The sequence below is a fragment of the Ambystoma mexicanum genome, chromosome 1p (genome assembly GCF_040938575.1).
Source record: "Ambystoma mexicanum isolate Mex_15411 chromosome 1p, UKY_AmexF1_1, whole genome shotgun sequence".
Taxonomy (NCBI): domain Eukaryota; kingdom Metazoa; phylum Chordata; class Amphibia; order Caudata; family Ambystomatidae; genus Ambystoma; species Ambystoma mexicanum.
The window spans coordinates 13,202,163-13,217,847 of record NC_090921.1 but is presented as its reverse complement, the minus strand read 5'-3'; the positions used below and the strand labels follow the sequence as shown (position 1 = coordinate 13,217,847).

The window sequence follows — 15,685 nt, the reverse complement described above, 5'->3', positions numbered from 1 at the left end:
TTTCTAGGTTTTTTTTGGTTCTAAAAATGTTTGGGAAGCGAAGGTTCAGGAACATTGCCGGTAGGGAGAGTAAGCTCTTTAAAGGCATGCAATGAGATGTGTTTTTCTTTATTTCTGCATATTTCTGTAGCTAGCTGCATTCTTTCAGTCAACATCCCGCCCCATTTAGTGCTCACGTTTTTAAAGAAGTCCACCATTAGCCCGCAGTGTAAGCCTACCCGGGGCCTCCGCCGATGGTCCATGGTGTGTGGGATCCTTACTGGACCAACCCCAGCCGTAACGCAAATCTTAGCTTTGTCTCATTCGACCCCTAACTCGACCCAAGGAGCTACTGCAAACTCTTAGCCTAACACTAGCCCTAAATGAAAGACGCCTATTGTCCTCACATGTGGGATTTTGTTCTCGCTGCTAGTGCATACGAAACTTGGTTCCGACGTGTCCAGGAGTGGGAGAATTACCAGGGACCTTGCAATCTCGTGCCTGGGGGTTTCTAAGCTGGGCATAGGAGCTCCACTGGATGGAGCCAAGTGTCTTGAACTGAGTTTTTGTGATGCAGCAGGAAAAGGCGCTGCAAAAAGGAGCAACTACCAAGGCAAAGAGATGTGCATTCATTAGGGCATCGTGTCGGCAGATTTGTGGCCCTGCCAAGCACGTGTTTATTGACAGGATCGTGAACGCATGTCCGTTTTCAGTGAACAGTGATTTATGCTTTACCCTTTTTTGGTGAAAACGCACACGAGTCAGATGTGTGCTTTCAGTCTGGGTGTTCAGAAAAGCAAGAATTCATAAACACATGCCATTCCCTGGCTCCCAATTGTCCTGTCTGTACACGTGGCATGAAGATAAAAAAGAAACAGCTATTGGCAGCGGTGGGATTCGAACCCACGCCTCCAAAGAGACTGGAGCCTAAATCCAGCGCCTTAGACCGCTCGGCCACGCTACCCTGCTGGTACTGAAACGAGAGCCTCTGAGACCTGTATTTTTTTAGGGATTGGCTGGTTTGGCCATTAATTCAAAATCAAAGCAAAGCATGAACTTGGATTGAATTCTAGCACTGGCTGTGCAAAGCCCGAACTGAACAATAAAGCACACTTGTCAGCCTGAAATTGAAATGTCACCTTTCGGGAGTGCTCTGTTCAACAGCAGTCTGGTAGCCTAGTGGTCAATGTCAGCACCCCTCCATCCAGCAGTCCTGAGTTCAATTCCCGGTGAGGGAGGTCAGATCTTTTCTAGGTTTTTTTTGGTTCTAAAAATGTTTGGGAAGCGAAGGTTCAGGAACATTGCCGGTAGGGAGAGTAAGCTCTTTAAAGGCATGCAATGAGATGTGTTTTTCTTTATTTCTGCATATTTCTGTAGCTAGCTGCATTCTTTCAGTCAACATCCCGCCCCATTTAGTGCTCACGTTTTTAAAGAAGTCCACCATTAGCCCGCAGTGTAAGCCTACCCGGGGCCTCCGCCGATGGTCCATGGTGTGTGGGATCCTTACTGGACCAACCCCAGCCGTAACGCAAATCTTAGCTTTGTCTCATTCGACCCCTAACTCGACCCAAGGAGCTACTGCAAACTCTTAGCCTAACACTAGCCCTAAATGAAAGACGCCTATTGTCCTCACATGTGGGATTTTGTTCTCGCTGCTAGTGCATACGAAACTTGGTTCCGACGTGTCCAGGAGTGGGAGAATTACCAGGGACCTTGCAATCTCGTGCCTGGGGGTTTCTAAGCTGGGCATAGGAGCTCCACTGGATGGAGCCAAGTGTCTTGAACTGAGTTTTTGTGATGCAGCAGGAAAAGGCGCTGCAAAAAGGAGCAACTACCAAGGCAAAGAGATGTGCATTCATTAGGGCATCGTGTCGGCAGATTTGTGGCCCTGCCAAGCACGTGTTTATTGACAGGATCGTGAACGCATGTCCGTTTTCAGTGAACAGTGATTTATGCTTTACCCTTTTTTGGTGAAAACGCACACGAGTCAGATGTGTGCTTTCAGTCTGGGTGTTCAGAAAAGCAAGAATTCATAAACACATGCCATTCCCTGGCTCCCAATTGTCCTGTCTGTACACGTGGCATGAAGATAAAAAAGAAACAGCTATTGGCAGCGGTGGGATTCGAACCCACGCCTCCAAAGAGACTGGAGCCTAAATCCAGCGCCTTAGACCGCTCGGCCACGCTACCCTGCTGGTACTGAAACGAGAGCCTCTGAGACCTGTATTTTTTTAGGGATTGGCTGGTTTGGCCATTAATTCAAAATCAAAGCAAAGCATGAACTTGGATTGAATTCTAGCACTGGCTGTGCAAAGCCCGAACTGAACAATAAAGCACACTTGTCAGCCTGAAATTGAAATGTCACCTTTCGGGAGTGCTCTGTTCAACAGCAGTCTGGTAGCCTAGTGGTCAATGTCAGCACCCCTCCATCCAGCAGTCTTGAGTTCAATTCCCGGTGAGGGAGGTCAGATCTTTTCTAGGTTTTTTTTGGTTCTAAAAATGTTTGGGAAGCGAAGGTTCAGGAACATTGCCGGTAGGGAGAGTAAGCTCTTTAAAGGCATGCAATGAGATGTGTTTTTCTTTATTTCTGCATATTTCTGTAGCTAGCTGCATTCTTTCAGTCAACATCCCGCCCCATTTAGTGCTCACGTTTTTAAAGAAGTCCACCATTAGCCCGCAGTGTAAGCCTACCCGGGGCCTCCGCCGATGGTCCATGGTGTGTGGGATCCTTACTGGACCAACCCCAGCCGTAACGCAAATCTTAGCTTTGTCTCATTCGACCCCTAACTCGACCCAAGGAGCTACTGCAAACTCTTAGCCTAACACTAGCCCTAAATGAAAGACGCCTATTGTCCTCACATGTGGGATTTTGTTCTCGCTGCTAGTGCATACGAAACTTGGTTCCGACGTGTCCAGGAGTGGGAGAATTACCAGGGACCTTGCAATCTCGTGCCTGGGGGTTTCTAAGCTGGGCATAGGAGCTCCACTGGATGGAGCCAAGTGTCTTGAACTGAGTTTTTGTGATGCAGCAGGAAAAGGCGCTGCAAAAAGGAGCAACTACCAAGGCAAAGAGATGTGCATTCATTAGGGCATCGTGTCGGCAGATTTGTGGCCCTGCCAAGCACGTGTTTATTGACAGGATCGTGAACGCATGTCCGTTTTCAGTGAACAGTGATTTATGCTTTACCCTTTTTTGGTGAAAACGCACACGAGTCAGATGTGTGCTTTCAGTCTGGGTGTTCAGAAAAGCAAGAATTCATAAACACATGCCATTCCCTGGCTCCCAATTGTCCTGTCTGTACACGTGGCATGAAGATAAAAAAGAAACAGCTATTGGCAGCGGTGGGATTCGAACCCACGCCTCCAAAGAGACTGGAGCCTAAATCCAGCGCCTTAGACCGCTCGGCCACGCTACCCTGCTGGTACTGAAACGAGAGCCTCTGAGACCTGTATTTTTTTAGGGATTGGCTGGTTTGGCCATTAATTCAAAATCAAAGCAAAGCATGAACTTGGATTGAATTCTAGCACTGGCTCTGCAAAGCCCGAACTGAACAATAAAGCACACTTGTCAGCCTGAAATTGAAATGTCACCTTTCGGGAGTGCTCTGTTCAACAGCAGTCTGGTAGCCTAGTGGTCAATGTCAGCACCCCTCCATCCAGCAGTCTTGAGTTCAATTCCCGGTGAGGGAGGTCAGATCTTTTCTAGGTTTTTTTTGGTTCTAAAAATGTTTGGGAAGCGAAGGTTCAGGAACATTGCCGGTAGGGAGAGTAAGCTCTTTAAAGGCATGCAATGAGATGTGTTTTTCTTTATTTCTGCATATTTCTGTAGCTAGCTGCATTCTTTCAGTCAACATCCCGCCCCATTTAGTGCTCACGTTTTTAAAGAAGTCCACCATTAGCCCGCAGTGTAAGCCTACCCGGGGCCTCCGCCGATGGTCCATGGTGTGTGGGATCCTTACTGGACCAACCCCAGCCGTAACGCAAATCTTAGCTTTGTCTCATTCGACCCCTAACTCGACCCAAGGAGCTACTGCAAACTCTTAGCCTAACACTAGCCCTAAATGAAAGACGCCTATTGTCCTCACATGTGGGATTTTGTTCTCGCTGCTAGTGCATACGAAACTTGGTTCCGACGTGTCCAGGAGTGGGAGAATTACCAGGGACCTTGCAATCTCGTGCCTGGGGGTTTCTAAGCTGGGCATAGGAGCTCCACTGGATGGAGCCAAGTGTCTTGAACTGAGTTTTTGTGATGCAGCAGGAAAAGGCGCTGCAAAAAGGAGCAACTACCAAGGCAAAGAGATGTGCATTCATTAGGGCATCGTGTCGGCAGATTTGTGGCCCTGCCAAGCACGTGTTTATTGACAGGATCGTGAACGCATGTCCGTTTTCAGTGAACAGTGATTTATGCTTTACCCTTTTTTGGTGAAAACGCACACGAGTCAGATGTGTGCTTTCAGTCTGGGTGTTCAGAAAAGCAAGAATTCATAAACACATGCCATTCCCTGGCTCCCAATTGTCCTGTCTGTACACGTGGCATGAAGATAAAAAAGAAACAGCTATTGGCAGCGGTGGGATTCGAACCCACGCCTCCAAAGAGACTGGAGCCTAAATCCAGCGCCTTAGACCGCTCGGCCACGCTACCCTGCTGGTACTGAAACGAGAGCCTCTGAGACCTGTATTTTTTTAGGGATTGGCTGGTTTGGCCATTAATTCAAAATCAAAGCAAAGCATGAACTTGGATTGAATTCTAGCACTGGCTGTGCAAAGCCCGAACTGAACAATAAAGCACACTTGTCAGCCTGAAATTGAAATGTCACCTTTCGGGAGTGCTCTGTTCAACAGCAGTCTGGTAGCCTAGTGGTCAATGTCAGCACCCCTCCATCCAGCAGTCCTGAGTTCAATTCCCGGTGAGGGAGGTCAGATCTTTTCTAGGTTTTTTTTGGTTCTAAAAATGTTTGGGAAGCGAAGGTTCAGGAACATTGCCGGTAGGGAGAGTAAGCTCTTTAAAGGCATGCAATGAGATGTGTTTTTCTTTATTTCTGCATATTTCTGTAGCTAGCTGCATTCTTTCAGTCAACATCCCGCCCCATTTAGTGCTCACGTTTTTAAAGAAGTCCACCATTAGCCCGCAGTGTAAGCCTACCCGGGGCCTCCGCCGATGGTCCATGGTGTGTGGGATCCTTACTGGACCAACCCCAGCCGTAACGCAAATCTTAGCTTTGTCTCATTCGACCCCTAACTCGACCCAAGGAGCTACTGCAAACTCTTAGCCTAACACTAGCCCTAAATGAAAGACGCCTATTGTCCTCACATGTGGGATTTTGTTCTCGCTGCTAGTGCATACGAAACTTGGTTCCGACGTGTCCAGGAGTGGGAGAATTACCAGGGACCTTGCAATCTCGTGCCTGGGGGTTTCTAAGCTGGGCATAGGAGCTCCACTGGATGGAGCCAAGTGTCTTGAACTGAGTTTTTGTGATGCAGCAGGAAAAGGCGCTGCAAAAAGGAGCAACTACCAAGGCAAAGAGATGTGCATTCATTAGGGCATCGTGTCGGCAGATTTGTGGCCCTGCCAAGCACGTGTTTATTGACAGGATCGTGAACGCATGTCCGTTTTCAGTGAACAGTGATTTATGCTTTACCCTTTTTTGGTGAAAACGCACACGAGTCAGATGTGTGCTTTCAGTCTGGGTGTTCAGAAAAGCAAGAATTCATAAACACATGCCATTCCCTGGCTCCCAATTGTCCTGTCTGTACACGTGGCATGAAGATAAAAAAGAAACAGCTATTGGCAGCGGTGGGATTCGAACCCACGCCTCCAAAGAGACTGGAGCCTAAATCCAGCGCCTTAGACCGCTCGGCCACGCTACCCTGCTGGTACTGAAACGAGAGCCTCTGAGACCTGTATTTTTTTAGGGATTGGCTGGTTTGGCCATTAATTCAAAATCAAAGCAAAGCATGAACTTGGATTGAATTCTAGCACTGGCTGTGCAAAGCCCGAACTGAACAATAAAGCACACTTGTCAGCCTGAAATTGAAATGTCACCTTTCGGGAGTGCTCTGTTCAACAGCAGTCTGGTAGCCTAGTGGTCAATGTCAGCACCCCTCCATCCAGCAGTCTTGAGTTCAATTCCCGGTGAGGGAGGTCAGATCTTTTCTAGGTTTTTTTTGGTTCTAAAAATGTTTGGGAAGCGAAGGTTCAGGAACATTGCCGGTAGGGAGAGTAAGCTCTTTAAAGGCATGCAATGAGATGTGTTTTTCTTTATTTCTGCATATTTCTGTAGCTAGCTGCATTCTTTCAGTCAACATCCCGCCCCATTTAGTGCTCACGTTTTTAAAGAAGTCCACCATTAGCCCGCAGTGTAAGCCTACCCGGGGCCTCCGCCGATGGTCCATGGTGTGTGGGATCCTTACTGGACCAACCCCAGCCGTAACGCAAATCTTAGCTTTGTCTCATTCGACCCCTAACTCGACCCAAGGAGCTACTGCAAACTCTTAGCCTAACACTAGCCCTAAATGAAAGACGCCTATTGTCCTCACATGTGGGATTTTGTTCTCGCTGCTAGTGCATACGAAACTTGGTTCCGACGTGTCCAGGAGTGGGAGAATTACCAGGGACCTTGCAATCTCGTGCCTGGGGGTTTCTAAGCTGGGCATAGGAGCTCCACTGGATGGAGCCAAGTGTCTTGAACTGAGTTTTTGTGATGCAGCAGGAAAAGGCGCTGCAAAAAGGAGCAACTACCAAGGCAAAGAGATGTGCATTCATTAGGGCATCGTGTCGGCAGATTTGTGGCCCTGCCAAGCACGTGTTTATTGACAGGATCGTGAACGCATGTCCGTTTTCAGTGAACAGTGATTTATGCTTTACCCTTTTTTGGTGAAAACGCACACGAGTCAGATGTGTGCTTTCAGTCTGGGTGTTCAGAAAAGCAAGAATTCATAAACACATGCCATTCCCTGGCTCCCAATTGTCCTGTCTGTACACGTGGCATGAAGATAAAAAAGAAACAGCTATTGGCAGCGGTGGGATTCGAACCCACGCCTCCAAAGAGACTGGAGCCTAAATCCAGCGCCTTAGACCGCTCGGCCACGCTACCCTGCTGGTACTGAAACGAGAGCCTCTGAGACCTGTATTTTTTTAGGGATTGGCTGGTTTGGCCATTAATTCAAAATCAAAGCAAAGCATGAACTTGGATTGAATTCTAGCACTGGCTCTGCAAAGCCCGAACTGAACAATAAAGCACACTTGTCAGCCTGAAATTGAAATGTCACCTTTCGGGAGTGCTCTGTTCAACAGCAGTCTGGTAGCCTAGTGGTCAATGTCAGCACCCCTCCATCCAGCAGTCTTGAGTTCAATTCCCGGTGAGGGAGGTCAGATCTTTTCTAGGTTTTTTTTGGTTCTAAAAATGTTTGGGAAGCGAAGGTTCAGGAACATTGCCGGTAGGGAGAGTAAGCTCTTTAAAGGCATGCAATGAGATGTGTTTTTCTTTATTTCTGCATATTTCTGTAGCTAGCTGCATTCTTTCAGTCAACATCCCGCCCCATTTAGTGCTCACGTTTTTAAAGAAGTCCACCATTAGCCCGCAGTGTAAGCCTACCCGGGGCCTCCGCCGATGGTCCATGGTGTGTGGGATCCTTACTGGACCAACCCCAGCCGTAACGCAAATCTTAGCTTTGTCTCATTCGACCCCTAACTCGACCCAAGGAGCTACTGCAAACTCTTAGCCTAACACTAGCCCTAAATGAAAGACGCCTATTGTCCTCACATGTGGGATTTTGTTCTCGCTGCTAGTGCATACGAAACTTGGTTCCGACGTGTCCAGGAGTGGGAGAATTACCAGGGACCTTGCAATCTCGTGCCTGGGGGTTTCTAAGCTGGGCATAGGAGCTCCACTGGATGGAGCCAAGTGTCTTGAACTGAGTTTTTGTGATGCAGCAGGAAAAGGCGCTGCAAAAAGGAGCAACTACCAAGGCAAAGAGATGTGCATTCATTAGGGCATCGTGTCGGCAGATTTGTGGCCCTGCCAAGCACGTGTTTATTGACAGGATCGTGAACGCATGTCCGTTTTCAGTGAACAGTGATTTATGCTTTACCCTTTTTTGGTGAAAACGCACACGAGTCAGATGTGTGCTTTCAGTCTGGGTGTTCAGAAAAGCAAGAATTCATAAACACATGCCATTCCCTGGCTCCCAATTGTCCTGTCTGTACACGTGGCATGAAGATAAAAAAGAAACAGCTATTGGCAGCGGTGGGATTCGAACCCACGCCTCCAAAGAGACTGGAGCCTAAATCCAGCGCCTTAGACCGCTCGGCCACGCTACCCTGCTGGTACTGAAACGAGAGCCTCTGAGACCTGTATTTTTTTAGGGATTGGCTGGTTTGGCCATTAATTCAAAATCAAAGCAAAGCATGAACTTGGATTGAATTCTAGCACTGGCTGTGCAAAGCCCGAACTGAACAATAAAGCACACTTGTCAGCCTGAAATTGAAATGTCACCTTTCGGGAGTGCTCTGTTCAACAGCAGTCTGGTAGCCTAGTGGTCAATGTCAGCACCCCTCCATCCAGCAGTCCTGAGTTCAATTCCCGGTGAGGGAGGTCAGATCTTTTCTAGGTTTTTTTTGGTTCTAAAAATGTTTGGGAAGCGAAGGTTCAGGAACATTGCCGGTAGGGAGAGTAAGCTCTTTAAAGGCATGCAATGAGATGTGTTTTTCTTTATTTCTGCATATTTCTGTAGCTAGCTGCATTCTTTCAGTCAACATCCCGCCCCATTTAGTGCTCACGTTTTTAAAGAAGTCCACCATTAGCCCGCAGTGTAAGCCTACCCGGGGCCTCCGCCGATGGTCCATGGTGTGTGGGATCCTTACTGGACCAACCCCAGCCGTAACGCAAATCTTAGCTTTGTCTCATTCGACCCCTAACTCGACCCAAGGAGCTACTGCAAACTCTTAGCCTAACACTAGCCCTAAATGAAAGACGCCTATTGTCCTCACATGTGGGATTTTGTTCTCGCTGCTAGTGCATACGAAACTTGGTTCCGACGTGTCCAGGAGTGGGAGAATTACCAGGGACCTTGCAATCTCGTGCCTGGGGGTTTCTAAGCTGGGCATAGGAGCTCCACTGGATGGAGCCAAGTGTCTTGAACTGAGTTTTTGTGATGCAGCAGGAAAAGGCGCTGCAAAAAGGAGCAACTACCAAGGCAAAGAGATGTGCATTCATTAGGGCATCGTGTCGGCAGATTTGTGGCCCTGCCAAGCACGTGTTTATTGACAGGATCGTGAACGCATGTCCGTTTTCAGTGAACAGTGATTTATGCTTTACCCTTTTTTGGTGAAAACGCACACGAGTCAGATGTGTGCTTTCAGTCTGGGTGTTCAGAAAAGCAAGAATTCATAAACACATGCCATTCCCTGGCTCCCAATTGTCCTGTCTGTACACGTGGCATGAAGATAAAAAAGAAACAGCTATTGGCAGCGGTGGGATTCGAACCCACGCCTCCAAAGAGACTGGAGCCTAAATCCAGCGCCTTAGACCGCTCGGCCACGCTACCCTGCTGGTACTGAAACGAGAGCCTCTGAGACCTGTATTTTTTTAGGGATTGGCTGGTTTGGCCATTAATTCAAAATCAAAGCAAAGCATGAACTTGGATTGAATTCTAGCACTGGCTGTGCAAAGCCCGAACTGAACAATAAAGCACACTTGTCAGCCTGAAATTGAAATGTCACCTTTCGGGAGTGCTCTGTTCAACAGCAGTCTGGTAGCCTAGTGGTCAATGTCAGCACCCCTCCATCCAGCAGTCTTGAGTTCAATTCCCGGTGAGGGAGGTCAGATCTTTTCTAGGTTTTTTTTGGTTCTAAAAATGTTTGGGAAGCGAAGGTTCAGGAACATTGCCGGTAGGGAGAGTAAGCTCTTTAAAGGCATGCAATGAGATGTGTTTTTCTTTATTTCTGCATATTTCTGTAGCTAGCTGCATTCTTTCAGTCAACATCCCGCCCCATTTAGTGCTCACGTTTTTAAAGAAGTCCACCATTAGCCCGCAGTGTAAGCCTACCCGGGGCCTCCGCCGATGGTCCATGGTGTGTGGGATCCTTACTGGACCAACCCCAGCCGTAACGCAAATCTTAGCTTTGTCTCATTCGACCCCTAACTCGACCCAAGGAGCTACTGCAAACTCTTAGCCTAACACTAGCCCTAAATGAAAGACGCCTATTGTCCTCACATGTGGGATTTTGTTCTCGCTGCTAGTGCATACGAAACTTGGTTCCGACGTGTCCAGGAGTGGGAGAATTACCAGGGACCTTGCAATCTCGTGCCTGGGGGTTTCTAAGCTGGGCATAGGAGCTCCACTGGATGGAGCCAAGTGTCTTGAACTGAGTTTTTGTGATGCAGCAGGAAAAGGCGCTGCAAAAAGGAGCAACTACCAAGGCAAAGAGATGTGCATTCATTAGGGCATCGTGTCGGCAGATTTGTGGCCCTGCCAAGCACGTGTTTATTGACAGGATCGTGAACGCATGTCCGTTTTCAGTGAACAGTGATTTATGCTTTACCCTTTTTTGGTGAAAACGCACACGAGTCAGATGTGTGCTTTCAGTCTGGGTGTTCAGAAAAGCAAGAATTCATAAACACATGCCATTCCCTGGCTCCCAATTGTCCTGTCTGTACACGTGGCATGAAGATAAAAAAGAAACAGCTATTGGCAGCGGTGGGATTCGAACCCACGCCTCCAAAGAGACTGGAGCCTAAATCCAGCGCCTTAGACCGCTCGGCCACGCTACCCTGCTGGTACTGAAACGAGAGCCTCTGAGACCTGTATTTTTTTAGGGATTGGCTGGTTTGGCCATTAATTCAAAATCAAAGCAAAGCATGAACTTGGATTGAATTCTAGCACTGGCTGTGCAAAGCCCGAACTGAACAATAAAGCACACTTGTCAGCCTGAAATTGAAATGTCACCTTTCGGGAGTGCTCTGTTCAACAGCAGTCTGGTAGCCTAGTGGTCAATGTCAGCACCCCTCCATCCAGCAGTCTTGAGTTCAATTCCCGGTGAGGGAGGTCAGATCTTTTCTAGGTTTTTTTTGGTTCTAAAAATGTTTGGGAAGCGAAGGTTCAGGAACATTGCCGGTAGGGAGAGTAAGCTCTTTAAAGGCATGCAATGAGATGTGTTTTTCTTTATTTCTGCATATTTCTGTAGCTAGCTGCATTCTTTCAGTCAACATCCCGCCCCATTTAGTGCTCACGTTTTTAAAGAAGTCCACCATTAGCCCGCAGTGTAAGCCTACCCGGGGCCTCCGCCGATGGTCCATGGTGTGTGGGATCCTTACTGGACCAACCCCAGCCGTAACGCAAATCTTAGCTTTGTCTCATTCGACCCCTAACTCGACCCAAGGAGCTACTGCAAACTCTTAGCCTAACACTAGCCCTAAATGAAAGACGCCTATTGTCCTCACATGTGGGATTTTGTTCTCGCTGCTAGTGCATACGAAACTTGGTTCCGACGTGTCCAGGAGTGGGAGAATTACCAGGGACCTTGCAATCTCGTGCCTGGGGGTTTCTAAGCTGGGCATAGGAGCTCCACTGGATGGAGCCAAGTGTCTTGAACTGAGTTTTTGTGATGCAGCAGGAAAAGGCGCTGCAAAAAGGAGCAACTACCAAGGCAAAGAGATGTGCATTCATTAGGGCATCGTGTCGGCAGATTTGTGGCCCTGCCAAGCACGTGTTTATTGACAGGATCGTGAACGCATGTCCGTTTTCAGTGAACAGTGATTTATGCTTTACCCTTTTTTGGTGAAAACGCACACGAGTCAGATGTGTGCTTTCAGTCTGGGTGTTCAGAAAAGCAAGAATTCATAAACACATGCCATTCCCTGGCTCCCAATTGTCCTGTCTGTACACGTGGCATGAAGATAAAAAAGAAACAGCTATTGGCAGCGGTGGGATTCGAACCCACGCCTCCAAAGAGACTGGAACCTAAATCCAGCGCCTTAGACCGCTCGGCCACGCTACCCTGCTGGTACTGAAACGAGAGCCTCTGAGACCTGTATTTTTTTAGGGATTGGCTGGTTTGGCCATTAATTCAAAATCAAAGCAAAGCATGAACTTGGATTGAATTCTAGCACTGGCTGTGCAAAGCCCGAACTGAACAATAAAGCACACTTGTCAGCCTGAAATTGAAATGTCACCTTTCGGGAGTGCTCTGTTCAACAGCAGTCTGGTAGCCTAGTGGTCAATGTCAGCACCCCTCCATCCAGCAGTCTTGAGTTCAATTCCCGGTGAGGGAGGTCAGATCTTTTCTAGGTTTTTTTTGGTTCTAAAAATGTTTGGGAAGCGAAGGTTCAGGAACATTGCCGGTAGGGAGAGTAAGCTCTTTAAAGGCATGCAATGAGATGTGTTTTTCTTTATTTCTGCATATTTCTGTAGCTAGCTGCATTCTTTCAGTCAACATCCCGCCCCATTTAGTGCTCACGTTTTTAAAGAAGTCCACCATTAGCCCGCAGTGTAAGCCTACCCGGGGCCTCCGCCGATGGTCCATGGTGTGTGGGATCCTTACTGGACCAACCCCAGCCGTAACGCAAATCTTAGCTTTGTCTCATTCGACCCCTAACTCGACCCAAGGAGCTACTGCAAACTCTTAGCCTAACACTAGCCCTAAATGAAAGACGCCTATTGTCCTCACATGTGGGATTTTGTTCTCGCTGCTAGTGCATACGAAACTTGGTTCCGACGTGTCCAGGAGTGGGAGAATTACCAGGGACCTTGCAATCTCGTGCCTGGGGGTTTCTAAGCTGGGCATAGGAGCTCCACTGGATGGAGCCAAGTGTCTTGAACTGAGTTTTTGTGATGCAGCAGGAAAAGGCGCTGCAAAAAGGAGCAACTACCAAGGCAAAGAGATGTGCATTCATTAGGGCATCGTGTCGGCAGATTTGTGGCCCTGCCAAGCACGTGTTTATTGACAGGATCGTGAACGCATGTCCGTTTTCAGTGAACAGTGATTTATGCTTTACCCTTTTTTGGTGAAAACGCACACGAGTCAGATGTGTGCTTTCAGTCTGGGTGTTCAGAAAAGCAAGAATTCATAAACACATGCCATTCCCTGGCTCCCAATTGTCCTGTCTGTACACGTGGCATGAAGATAAAAAAGAAACAGCTATTGGCAGCGGTGGGATTCGAACCCACGCCTCCAAAGAGACTGGAGCCTAAATCCAGCGCCTTAGACCGCTCGGCCACGCTACCCTGCTGGTACTGAAACGAGAGCCTCTGAGACCTGTATTTTTTTAGGGATTGGCTGGTTTGGCCATTAATTCAAAATCAAAGCAAAGCATGAACTTGGATTGAATTCTAGCACTGGCTGTGCAAAGCCCGAACTGAACAATAAAGCACACTTGTCAGCCTGAAATTGAAATGTCACCTTTCGGGAGTGCTCTGTTCAACAGCAGTCTGGTAGCCTAGTGGTCAATGTCAGCACCCCTCCATCCAGCAGTCTTGAGTTCAATTCCCGGTGAGGGAGGTCAGATCTTTTCTAGGTTTTTTTTGGTTCTAAAAATGTTTGGGAAGCGAAGGTTCAGGAACATTGCCGGTAGGGAGAGTAAGCTCTTTAAAGGCATGCAATGAGATGTGTTTTTCTTTATTTCTGCATATTTCTGTAGCTAGCTGCATTCTTTCAGTCAACATCCCGCCCCATTTAGTGCTCACGTTTTTAAAGAAGTCCACCATTAGCCCGCAGTGTAAGCCTACCCGGGGCCTCCGCCGATGGTCCATGGTGTGTGGGATCCTTACTGGACCAACCCCAGCCGTAACGCAAATCTTAGCTTTGTCTCATTCGACCCCTAACTCGACCCAAGGAGCTACTGCAAACTCTTAGCCTAACACTAGCCCTAAATGAAAGACGCCTATTGTCCTCACATGTGGGATTTTGTTCTCGCTGCTAGTGCATACGAAACTTGGTTCCGACGTGTCCAGGAGTGGGAGAATTACCAGGGACCTTGCAATCTCGTGCCTGGGGGTTTCTAAGCTGGGCATAGGAGCTCCACTGGATGGAGCCAAGTGTCTTGAACTGAGTTTTTGTGATGCAGCAGGAAAAGGCGCTGCAAAAAGGAGCAACTACCAAGGCAAAGAGATGTGCATTCATTAGGGCATCGTGTCGGCAGATTTGTGGCCCTGCCAAGCACGTGTTTATTGACAGGATCGTGAACGCATGTCCGTTTTCAGTGAACAGTGATTTATGCTTTACCCTTTTTTGGTGAAAACGCACACGAGTCAGATGTGTGCTTTCAGTCTGGGTGTTCAGAAAAGCAAGAATTCATAAACACATGCCATTCCCTGGCTCCCAATTGTCCTGTCTGTACACGTGGCATGAAGATAAAAAAGAAACAGCTATTGGCAGCGGTGGGATTCGAACCCACGCCTCCAAAGAGACTGGAGCCTAAATCCAGCGCCTTAGACCGCTCGGCCACGCTACCCTGCTGGTACTGAAACGAGAGCCTCTGAGACCTGTATTTTTTTAGGGATTGGCTGGTTTGGCCATTAATTCAAAATCAAAGCAAAGCATGAACTTGGATTGAATTCTAGCACTGGCTGTGCAAAGCCCGTACTGAACAATAAAGCACACTTGTCAGCCTGAAATTGAAATGTCACCTTTCGGGAGTGCTCTGTTCGACAGCAGTCTGGTAGCCTAGTGGTCAATGTCAGCACCCCTCCATCCAGCAGTCTTGAGTTCAATTCCCGGTGAGGGAGGTCAGATCTTTTCTAGGTTTTTTTTGGTTCTAAAAATGTTTGGGAAGCGAAGGTTCAGGAACATTGCCGGTAGGGAGAGTAAGCTCTTTAAAGGCATGCAATGAGATGTGTTTTTCTTTATTTCTGCATATTTCTGTAGCTAGCTGCATTCTTTCAGTCAACATCCCGCCCCATTTAGTGCTCACGTTTTTAAAGAAGTCCACCATTAGCCCGCAGTGTAAGCCTACCCGGGGCCTCCGCCGATGGTCCATGGTGTGTGGGATCCTTACTGGACCAACCCCAGCCGTAACGCAAATCTTAGCTTTGTCTCATTCGACCCCTAACTCGACCCAAGGAGCTACTGCAAACTCTTAGCCTAACACTAGCCCTAAATGAAAGACGCCTATTGTCCTCACATGTGGGATTTTGTTCTCGCTGCTAGTGCATACGAAACTTGGTTCCGACGTGTCCAGGAGTGGGAGAATTACCAGGGACCTTGCAATCTCGTGCCTGGGGGTTTCTAAGCTGGGCATAGGAGCTCCACTGGATGGAGCCAAGTGTCTTGAACTGAGTTTTTGTGATGCAGCAGGAAAAGGCGCTGCAAAAAGGAGCAACTACCAAGGCAAAGAGATGTGCATTCATTAGGGCATCGTGTCGGCAGATTTGTGGCCCTGCCAAGCACGTGTTTATTGACAGGATCGTGAACGCATGTCCGTTTTCAGTGAACAGTGATTTATGCTTTACCCTTTTTTGGTGAAAACGCACACGAGTCAGATGTGTGCTTTCAGTCTGGGTGTTCAGAAAAGCAAGAATTCATAAACACATGCCATTCCCTGGCTCCCAATTGTCCTGTCTGTACACGTGGCATGAAGATAAAAAAGAAACAGCTATTGGCAGCGGTGGGATTCGAACCCACGCCTCCAAAGAGACTGGAGCCTAAATCCAGCGCCTTAGACCGCTCGGCCACGCTACCCTGCTGGTACTGAAACGAGAGCCTCTGAGA

General features: G+C 48.0%; 13 non-coding genes across 13 annotated transcripts; all 13 read right to left on the bottom strand.

Moving 5' to 3' along the window:
* Nucleotides 1-861: 861 nt before the first annotated feature.
* Nucleotides 862-943, bottom strand: TRNAL-UAG (transfer RNA leucine (anticodon UAG)). Its single transcript has one exon. It is a non-coding gene; the product is annotated as a tRNA-Leu (tRNA).
* A 1,144-nt stretch (nucleotides 944-2,087) lies between these two features.
* On the bottom strand, nucleotides 2,088-2,169 carry TRNAL-UAG (transfer RNA leucine (anticodon UAG)). The gene has a single exon. It is a non-coding gene; the product is annotated as a tRNA-Leu (tRNA).
* Nucleotides 2,170-3,313: 1,144 nt separating this feature from the next.
* Nucleotides 3,314-3,395, bottom strand: TRNAL-UAG (transfer RNA leucine (anticodon UAG)). Its single transcript has one exon. It is a non-coding gene; the product is annotated as a tRNA-Leu (tRNA).
* A 1,144-nt stretch (nucleotides 3,396-4,539) lies between these two features.
* On the bottom strand, nucleotides 4,540-4,621 carry TRNAL-UAG (transfer RNA leucine (anticodon UAG)). Its single transcript has one exon. It is a non-coding gene; the product is annotated as a tRNA-Leu (tRNA).
* A 1,144-nt stretch (nucleotides 4,622-5,765) lies between these two features.
* Nucleotides 5,766-5,847, bottom strand: TRNAL-UAG (transfer RNA leucine (anticodon UAG)). The gene has a single exon. It is a non-coding gene; the product is annotated as a tRNA-Leu (tRNA).
* Nucleotides 5,848-6,991: 1,144 nt separating this feature from the next.
* Nucleotides 6,992-7,073, bottom strand: TRNAL-UAG (transfer RNA leucine (anticodon UAG)). The gene has a single exon. It is a non-coding gene; the product is annotated as a tRNA-Leu (tRNA).
* A 1,144-nt stretch (nucleotides 7,074-8,217) lies between these two features.
* Nucleotides 8,218-8,299, bottom strand: TRNAL-UAG (transfer RNA leucine (anticodon UAG)). Its single transcript has one exon. It is a non-coding gene; the product is annotated as a tRNA-Leu (tRNA).
* Nucleotides 8,300-9,443: 1,144 nt separating this feature from the next.
* TRNAL-UAG (transfer RNA leucine (anticodon UAG)) lies at nucleotides 9,444-9,525 on the bottom strand. Its single transcript has one exon. It is a non-coding gene; the product is annotated as a tRNA-Leu (tRNA).
* A 1,144-nt stretch (nucleotides 9,526-10,669) lies between these two features.
* On the bottom strand, nucleotides 10,670-10,751 carry TRNAL-UAG (transfer RNA leucine (anticodon UAG)). Its single transcript has one exon. It is a non-coding gene; the product is annotated as a tRNA-Leu (tRNA).
* Nucleotides 10,752-11,895: 1,144 nt separating this feature from the next.
* Nucleotides 11,896-11,977, bottom strand: TRNAL-UAG (transfer RNA leucine (anticodon UAG)). Its single transcript has one exon. It is a non-coding gene; the product is annotated as a tRNA-Leu (tRNA).
* Nucleotides 11,978-13,121: 1,144 nt separating this feature from the next.
* TRNAL-UAG (transfer RNA leucine (anticodon UAG)) lies at nucleotides 13,122-13,203 on the bottom strand. Its single transcript has one exon. It is a non-coding gene; the product is annotated as a tRNA-Leu (tRNA).
* A 1,144-nt stretch (nucleotides 13,204-14,347) lies between these two features.
* TRNAL-UAG (transfer RNA leucine (anticodon UAG)) lies at nucleotides 14,348-14,429 on the bottom strand. The gene has a single exon. It is a non-coding gene; the product is annotated as a tRNA-Leu (tRNA).
* A 1,144-nt stretch (nucleotides 14,430-15,573) lies between these two features.
* On the bottom strand, nucleotides 15,574-15,655 carry TRNAL-UAG (transfer RNA leucine (anticodon UAG)). The gene has a single exon. It is a non-coding gene; the product is annotated as a tRNA-Leu (tRNA).
* Between the last annotated feature and the right edge of the window lie 30 nt (nucleotides 15,656-15,685).